This window comes from Palaemon carinicauda, chromosome 27 (assembly GCF_036898095.1).
Source record: "Palaemon carinicauda isolate YSFRI2023 chromosome 27, ASM3689809v2, whole genome shotgun sequence".
NCBI classification, from domain to species: Eukaryota; Metazoa; Arthropoda; class Malacostraca; order Decapoda; family Palaemonidae; genus Palaemon; species Palaemon carinicauda.
This window is the reverse complement of record NC_090751.1, coordinates 98,064,880-98,074,879: the sequence shown is the minus strand read 5'-3', so window position 1 is coordinate 98,074,879 and position 10,000 is coordinate 98,064,880.

Below are 10,000 nucleotides of genomic sequence, written 5' to 3'. Positions count from 1 at the left end.
TGTTTGTGTTTTTGTGTGTGTTTGTTTGTGAACAGCTTCCTGGCTGCAATTTTAATCATAGAGTAATGAAACTTGCAGGGACTCACTGTTAAGTAAAAAGCTAGAAATGGTTAAATTATGGGAGGTGTATCTCAAAGGTCAAGGTCCCGGTTAAGCAAAATGTCCAATTCACGTAATCAGCCATAAGTTTGGACATCGTTGTCACAGATACTTCAAACTTAGTTTATATTTGAGAGCATGAAAATCCACGCCAATCAATATATGTTATGGCCAAAGGTCAAGGTCAAGGTTAAGCAAAAGGTCCAGAAATAAGCTGCCGAGGTGGAGTTCAGAGCTCTAATGAGTGCCCCTCGAGTTGCATATATTTACAGTGTATTTTGGGCTGTGGGAAGTTTCCTCCCAATCTAAAAATGAAATAGATAAAAATCATAATGAAAATCTCAAGATTTTTCCAGCTTGATTCTCTTAATAACAGCTCTGATTTATCTTTTGAAAAATCTGCAGAAGAAACAAATTTTCATCCCACTTATATATTCATCTTTGACTGATTACGTTTCAGGTACTGTCCAGCTAATCAAACATCTGTGAAACATCTATGAAGCTCTTTCTTCACATAATTCATTCTGAAATATATTTATTCCTGTGGTAATTTTTTGTATTACAAAAATACAATTACATTTTATTTATTTACATTATTTTTGTAATTATTCTACTAAAAAATATAACAAATGTATAACAAAATATAGATATTTTTCCTTTATTGTAAAAATACAAGTACATTTTATTCACTTACATTATTTGTGTAATTATTCTATTACAAATATATAACAAATGTATGACAAAATATAGATATGAACTTCTACATATTATTACAAAATATATAAATCAAATTCATAAAACAAAATTAAAATACATAGTTTAAAAACTATTTTGTTACATACCTAGAAATTCCTCTTATAATAAAAATAAAGGTATCTGCTTCTGCCAAGGAATTCCTCCTATAATGAAGCTACCTGCCAAACCCCCCCACACCCATATATATATATATATATATATATATATATATATATATATATATATATATATATATATATATATATATATATATATATATATATATATATATATATATATATATATATATATATATATGTGTGTGTGTGTGTGTGTGTATGTGTGTGTGTTTGTATACATATACAGAAATTAGTGTAACTCTCTCTCTCTCTCTCTCTCTCTCTCTCTCTCTCTCTCTCTCTCTCTCTCTCTCTAAAAAATCACACTTAATTGTATGAAATGAAAAAGTATCTGGTAAAAACTAATCATTTTCATAAATTTCTCTGGCCTCTTCCTTCCTAATACATTTTTTGGACCCACGTGGTCTTCAAATAAAACGGATTTTGAGCGAAGCGAAAAATCTATTTTTGGGTGAGATGGCCATGTCGTCCTGATGGAAGTTCCTATAGGGTAGCTTCCTAGGGTATATTACAACTACGGCGATATTCCCAGAGAATTTACCTTAAGGTACCAGAATTCTAACTCCTGGAGCGAGTATCCCTCGTGAAAGGGATATCGCGACATATCAGAGGACGTATTCTAGACACGTCACATGGCAATCTACGACCTGAACAGAGATTTCGTCTCGTAGGAGGGAGATTGACGAGATACGAATTCGGGAAAGAAAAAGGGGAGCCGCTCCCAAGGCTTCCCTATCCCCCGATTCGTATGCGTGCCTGGCGCCAATCCTGGCGCCATCTGTATTCCTTGTAGCGTACACGAGGTGCTACAGATACTGTATGTAGGGAGGGGTCCTACAGCCCTTTCTTAGAAAGGCAAGGGCGGGTCCATCAGGACGACATGGCCATCTCACCCAAAAATAGATTTTTCGCTTCGCTCAAAATCCGTTTTTTGGGCTCAAGCCATGTCGTCCTGATGGAAGTGTACCAGAGCATTACTGTATCTGTGGATTCTCAGAACGTGCCGTACTCCCCGGAGGTAATTTTTTCCCGGTCGACTAGACCTAGAGACCTAAGATGTTACCGTTATACATCTTTTCAACTAACTATAAACTATGTTAGAGCTTCCTGCCCCCTACAGGGAAGAGTCCTACTAGACTCTGGAAAAGTCTCGAAGAGTACATATATCTATGTACGAATACCAGGCAAGCTAATATAGTGGTCTCGCCCTATATTAAGTAAAGCATAGTTTGTAAAGGACCACTGCGTCAATATGAAATATCGACCAGTTTTCCGCACAATACTTGTATTGGACAAAGGTTTTATATCCGCATAGGAGGAAAACCAATGCAACATAGCTTGCATAAAGGAACAATTTTATTAGAATTATCCCAGATAAGGTACATAGAATGAATGCTCAATTATACCAGTAAATTGACACAGGTGAAGGAGACGCAAGGTTCTCAAGAACCAGATTATTGACTGGCAATAAATAGACAGGTTAACCACAATTATATATATATATATATATATATATATATATATATATATATAAGAAGAGGATAACCCAAAACTTTAAGCATAAGTATGATAGTAAACAGGGCTTGTTTGTCTGAAAGAAAAACATTAGATGCCACTTTTAAGATACCGAGGTATCAAAGTCATAAAAGCCTGTATTACAAATCAATGACATTAGCGTTAGAAACGCTCGGCACACATGTCTGCACTTATGCTAGGTTCACCTTCGGAAATGGAACAGTCTGGATGGGCAACACAGTGCCCTCACTTAGTTTGTAGTACAGTATGTAACTACACACTCACCCTGGAATTAATCGTCCCAATTAAGACCACTGTTCCTCGCAGAGTTAAACAGTAGGGTTAACACCGCGACCCACTGCTACCACAGATCTCTTTTAGTTCCTCTACTTGCTTCGCATAGTGGCGAAAGAACACTCTGGAAGACTTCCAGCCAGTGTATGAACGGATATGTTCAAAATCCATGCAATTAAAGAAATTTAAGAATGAGGCAACTTTCCTCGGATCGTGACCTGCGGGTGTATTGTCAGGATCCGCTCTGCGAATAAAATATGTGATTTTCGCTCTGAGTTGATTCAGAGATAAATTTGAGCCTGATGTTTCTCCCCTGAATAGTTGACCACCCTTGAAGTCTGAAGTTCTATGAAGATAGACCTTTAGGCATTCTACTGGACATAGAGATGCATCTTCTTTCAGAGGGCAGATTCTCCAGGGACCCCACCTGTTGGTGGGTAACTCATTCTTGGCGAGAAACGTAGGATCCGGAAACAGGTTCAGTTCTTCCCCATCCAGGAACTGAACACGACCTGCCTCTCTCGAGAGGCTACAATCTCACTAACCCTGGCCCCGGACGCGAGTGCAAATTAGGAAAATAACTTTTTGTGTCAAATCCTTTAACGCACATTCTTCATTTCTCAACAGAGAAGCGAAATGAAGAACTTGTCTAAAGACCATGAAATGGGCTTTGGAGGTGCTGAAGGTCTGAGCCTAGCACATGCTTTCGGGACTTTATTAAAGATCTCGATACCTAGGTCGACCTGGAAGGCATATAGAATGGGTCTTGTCGAAGCAGACTTACACGCTGAAATCGTGTTCGCTGCCAACCCTTGACCATGGAGGTGGGGAAAAAAGATAAGCAGAAGTCTGTCAAGATCTCCTGCGGAATCTTCGCCTTGACAAAAGGCCACCCATTTTCTCCAAGATGACTCATATTGCCTTCTAGTAGATTTGCATTTATATTCCTCAATGAAGTCTATACTGGCTTTCGAAATCCCGAAACGCTTTCTCACCGCTAGGGAGAGAAAATCATGAACTGCAGGGTCCGGGTTTTCTGTAATGAAGCGCAGACAGTTGACTTCTGGACTCGCTGGGTCAGAACTGGATCTGGTAGTGGTACAAACTTCAGCTACAGTTCCAATGCCAGGAGGAACCACACGCTGTTCGGCCACTTGTGGGCCACTATTGCCGCTACCCTTTGAAGGATCTCAGTTTTTTGAGGACCCTCAACAGAAGGTTGTGAGGAGGGAACAGATAAATCCTGGACCATCTGTTCCAGTCGAGGGACATCGCGTCCACTGCTTCCGCTAAGGGGTCCTCGTACGGGGCACGTACAGGGGCAACTTCTTGTTGTCTTTCGTCGCAAAGAGGTCTATCTGCAGTTCTGGGACTGATTCAGAATGAAGGAGAATGATCCTGCGTCTAAGGACCATTCCGACTCTATCGGTGTGAACCTGGATAGAGCGTCCGCTGTCACATTGCGGACTCCTTGAAGGTGAACTGCCAACAGGTACCACTTCTTCTTTTCCGCCAATCGGAAGACGGCCAACATCACCTGGTTGAGAGGTGGTGACCTCGATCCTTGTCGATTCAAGTATCTTACAACTACCTCGCTGTCTATTACCACTTTATGTGGAACGAATGACGCGGGGAGACTTTCTTTAAGGTAAGGAGCACTGCCCTAGCTTCTAGAAAGTTTTATGAGAAAGGTCTTGAATAGCCTGGACCAAGTCCCCTGGACTTTTTTCCGATGAGAGTGACCTCCCCATCCCTCCTTTGAGGCGTCTGAGTGAATCGTCACCGACGGGGGAGGTGGCTGAAGAAGAACCTGACTTCTTTAGATGTCTGGCTTGGGACCAAGGCCTGAGAAGAGTACTTAGCCGAAGCGGCTGGTCTTCTCAGATCTCTTCACGCGTTTGATGCATAACTTCTCCAAACTCCGATTGCATCCTTTAGCTGTGCTCTTAGCACTGGGTCTGTCACCGAAGCAAACTGGAGAGAGCGCAGTACTCTCTCCTGCTCGTGTCTTGATATCCTTTCGGAATCTTGAAGTCTCTTGACAGAACCCGCTATCTCCTTCCTTTTCTTCGCTGGGGTGGAGAAACGGTGTGACAAAAGGTCCCAGTGGATCTTAGCCACTGGAACTTTTGAGATGGAGAAAGTCGAGACTTTTTCTGTTGATCTTGAAGCCTAGGTACTCTAGGAACTGGATCACTGACTGGAAGCTTGCAAGCATTCTGTCTCGGATGCTGCCCACACCAACCAGTCGTCCAGGTAGGCTACTACCTGAATTCCCTTTAGGCGAAATTGTTTGAGAGCTACGCTCGCAAGCTTCGTAAAAATCCTTGGGGCTATGTTTAGCCCGAATGGCATGGCTCCGAAGGCGTATAGTCTTCGCTGTAGCCTGAACCCTAGGTAGGGGGAGAGTCGATGGCTAATTGGAATGTGCCAGTAGGCATCTGACAAGTCTATAGAGACGGAATATGCCCTCTTGGGCAGTAAGGTCCTTATGTGTTGCAGTGTTAGCATTTTGAATTTGCAATTCACTATGAACTTGTTAAGTGGCGACAAGTCCAGAATGACTCTGAGCTTTTCCGAGTCTTTCTTGGGAACACAAAACAGCCTCCCTTAGAAATTGATGGGCTTCACCCTTTTTCTCCAACCGTTCTTGAACGTACTCCTCCATAACGGGGGTGGAGTGTTGGAAAAACCGAAGGTACGGGGGTGGAGTGCTGTACCAGCTCCCGCCCAATCCATTCTTGAGTAGGCTGTGGGCCCAGGGATCGAAGGTCCACCGATCCCGAAATTTCAGAAGTCTCCCTCCTACCGGTATCACCTCACTTGGACTGCCGTCCTGAGGTCTTGCCTTCCTGACCACGACCACCCCTGAATCCCCTTCCCCTTGAGGGGCGTCTAGACGAGCCTCTGGCTGCTCTTCTAGGCTTTGCTCGGAAGGAAGTAGACTGCCCTTCGAACGCTGGGGTGAATGCCGTGGACTGTGTCGACACGGCCTGGGGTACCCACTGAAAGGTGGTCGGGGTTTGTGCCACGATCTGGGGCACTGGGGGCAATGGCAATTGCAGTTGCTGTTGCTGTCTAAGAGGCTTGGCTGGCCGAGACGGTAGCCTAGTCCTCATAGTCTTCCTCTTTGGTTGAGGACCCTCATCCGGGGAAGACTTTCTTTTGATAGCCAGGTCCCACTTCTGGAGAAGGTTTCTATTCTCCAAGGTGGCTTTATCAAAAACTTCTTTGACCAAGTCGGTAGGGAAAAAGGTCTTTTCCCCAAAAGTTGGAGGAGATTTGTTTCTTTAGCTCGTGCCTCACTGTAGCCGAGGTAAACACGAACTCCCTACAAGCTCTCTTTGCCTTGACGAAGCCATAAAGGTCCTTCGTCACTGTGGTCAGATGAGGCTTGGCCACTACCATGAACATTTCATGGACCTTGGGGTCACTTGCCATCGTCTCGAGAGTAGTCTGAAGAGACATTGAGGCAGTCAGTCTTTCTTTTGTATCGAACTCACTTCGCAAAAGAAAGTCAGACAGCTTAGGGAGGTCCTTGCCGAACTGACGTCCGGCAATATCAGCCTCCAACTTTCCCACTTAGAACGTAAGATGGACGTCCTTCCAATCTTTGTGGTCCATAGGCAGGGCCAGCGACAAGGGTTTACACTCCTCTAGGGAGGGGCAAGACTTGCCGGCCTCGATTGCTTTTAGTACAGCCAGAAACCCTTTCTGTAAAAGGGGGAAGGCTCTAGTAGGCGAGGACACAAAGGAAGGGAGCTTCCTATTCAATGCAGCTACCTTTGAGTTAGAGAAGCCCCTCTCTTTCATCGAAGATGAAAGTAGAGCTTGAGCCTTAGCATGGTCATCACTATGACCTCCTTCGGCTCTGCCTCCTCCTTTGAAGCTGGTTCCTTCCTCAGCCGGACATAACAGTCCGGATATGGTGCCTTGCTGGGCCAGAATTCCACCCTCCAGGGGAACTGAGCCCAGCATATCCGAGATGACGATCTTTCCAGTCGTCATCGACATGTGCTCAGCATACCTCCATGGGTTAGCATCCGAGCACAAAGGAAGGTCTTTCACATTGAGCTTTTCTGGGGCCCATGTGATTCTGCAAGGCACTGCATTCGCAGTTCCATTGCAGCCGCCTTCTCCTGATTCTCCTTCTGCATTTGTTGGATCATTCCAACAATAGAAGAGAGGGCCTGTCCCAGCTCTACTGGGAGACCGGCCGATGTAGAGGGGCTTGAACTTCATCCTGGGCTTCTGCAAGGAGGTCTTCCTCCTGACACCCGTCCACATCAGATATCCTGTCATTTAGCTGGATGTCTTGCATCGCGACCGCGACTTCAGCATCCACCTGGATCTGAACTTAGGGGATCTCCTCTTGAGGCTGGGGAATCACTGCATCAGCTGATGCCTTAGGGAAAAGATACGCCCTCATATTCTCACTTGGAAGATAAGGGCCAGAAGTGTACTTTTGGAAGCCCCTTACCCAGGTACGAAGCTTCTTCCTAGCTATTTAAATGTCTCATTAATCAGGTTAGTGCACACAGTACATACCTGAGGGTCCCAATACCGGAGATCATCCTTGGAGACAGCGTATGCTGCGTGTCTCCTACAAAACTCATGTCCGCAGAGGTTCTTGCTGCTGACATTGCAGAAAGCACTTCCCCACTTCGGAGTGTCCTTCTGTAAAGAGAAGAAATTTCCATGAGTATCAAGTGAACTATGTATCACTGTATATGCATAGTATAGCATAACAATTCAGAAATTAAAGACACACACTTGTGTTTCCCTCACAACCCATTGCTGCAGCCTTCCAGATAATAAAATCAAAATGGTTTATCTCTACTAGAGTAACCAATGCAAAGTTTGCAGAGGAAACAGGTGGAGCTCACACCTAGGCAATGATTTTAAAATCCGGGATAATAGACAGGAAAGAACTCTGCTTCTTGTCTGAAGGCAACAGCAAAGGGCCGTGCAAGAAAACACAATAGTGTTAGAAGATACAGTGCTGTACCTAAACTTTTACTATAGTTTTCTTCTTACTGTATATGCTATACAGAAGAATACTAGTACAGTATAGGAGGATGTGTGCCGGCCTGCCTTTGCCGGCCGGCACACACCACAATTAGCTTTAAAGTATACTACTTAACAGCTATAGGGCGGCAGCCCTCTGGTTCAAATGCATGTACCGGCGGCAGCAGCTGCCGGCCAGCAACAGCCAGTGTTGGCCGGCAATGATTGCCGGCCAGCAACTACACAAGGTAGTACCCAGCTGCCGGCCACACTCTTGGTGACCGGCAGACAAGGACTGACATAAGCCGGCCGGCAAAGGTACAAGACCGATGCCAGCCGGCAGCAAAAGAACCAGAAGACTACACCTGCCCGGCTGCCGGCCTCATAGGCCGGTAGCCGGCCTCATAGGCCGGCAGCCGGGACAGGTACAGCACTAGAAGAAAATAGAATGGATGCCGGGATAAGAGTGTACACAACCCCCCGAGCCCGGCAACCGAAAGAGTGCATATAAGGAAGGGGAGAAACTTAATTCAGGCTTCCTTGACCAATGCCGTCCGGCTCTGCCGGCAGGCATGGATGAGGGACCAAGAGAGGTCCGGGCAGCACTCGAAAACATAAGACCCTTGCCGTCCAGCATCTCTGCCGGCCGGTAATGGGCTTAGTCAATTCCACATCCCAACCTATACTAGGTCCAGAAGTAGAATGACGTACAGTACAGTAATACCCCTGCCGGCCAGCTCTGCCGGCCGGCAAGGTACAGTACAGTAATGGCTAGGCCATTACGGAGATAGAGGGGGAAGGGACAAGAGGGTCCTACCAACCTTGCTTTAGTGACAGATCACCCGCAGCCAAGAACTTTGTCTTAGCCTAAGGGAGATCTAAGGGAAAGGGCCAGCACAGTAGTATAATACTTGCCAGCTTCCAGAGCACCAAAGCAAGGAAGGCGTTGCTATTCCCAAGGGAAGATTTTATCCTCCCCGAGAACAGCAACAGGACTTAGTCTGGTCGATCACAAAAGAAGGAATCATAACTTACAGAAACCTTCGATAGTGACCTAAGGGAGCTAAGCTCCCTTTGTAAGTGTTAGGTCAGCGAGGGAGACTCTGCCCCAAGCCAGACAACACGGACTCAGACTAAAAACTCTGTTGTTCTGTCCCTCTTTGAACCAGACTTTGCTGGAACAGGAAGGTACAGTAACACCCTAGTATAGTTTTATCGAAAATAAATTCGGAAAAAACCACTTAGGGATAAGCCCAAGGCTTAAACAGAGGGAAAGAGATTGCATACCTTCTCCGAAGAAAAGAAAGCAACCGGGGAGTATAATAAAGTATACTAAGGCTCCATAAGCAATTAGCCTAGGCACCAAGAGAATCGATTACCTAATTCACCGAAACTCTCACGTATACAATCTTGGAAATATTCCACACAGTCTAAAATGTATAAAATATAGTCTAAAGCTTCAATAAAATTTTAATTACACTCGGAAAAACCAAAATCATGCATTAAGTACTAGGACCAAACGACTAGGCTACATGGCCTAGCGTAGGCCAGAATGGCGAATACTTCGCCAAATAATACTAAGCACGAAAGGAAATCCTATGTAAAGCTAAATAGCTAAAATTTATTAAGCAAAACAACCAGGAATGTCACTCTGACTAACTAATTTATACCTAGCGAGTGACAGTGTCCAGGACACCTCTGGTAGGCTACGGCTCTTGTATCAAAGATTAATCCCATTAATCACTCAAAATTTTACCAAGAGCCTACATTTATACATAACAGACACTATACTCAACTTATCCGAGGTCAACGAAGACGAAGAAGCCATGAAAAGCTGAATAAATCGAAGATTTGCGAGAAAAACAGGAAAAAACACCGAGTTGTTAAGCTACGCAAAAAGGAATACAGATGGCGCCAGGATTGGCGCCAGGCACGCATACGAATCGGGGGATAGGGAAGCCTTGGAGCGGCTCCCCTTTTTCTTTCCCGAATTCGTATCTCGTCAATCTCCCTCCTACGAGACGAAATCTCTGTTCAGGTCGTAGATTGCCATGTGACGTGTCTAGAATACGTCCTCTGATATGTCGCGATATCCCTTTCACGAGGGATACTCGCTCCAGGAGTTAGAATTCTGGTACCTTAAGGTAAATTCTCTGGGAATATCGCCGTAGTTGTAATATACCCTAGGAAGCTACCCTATAGGAACTTCC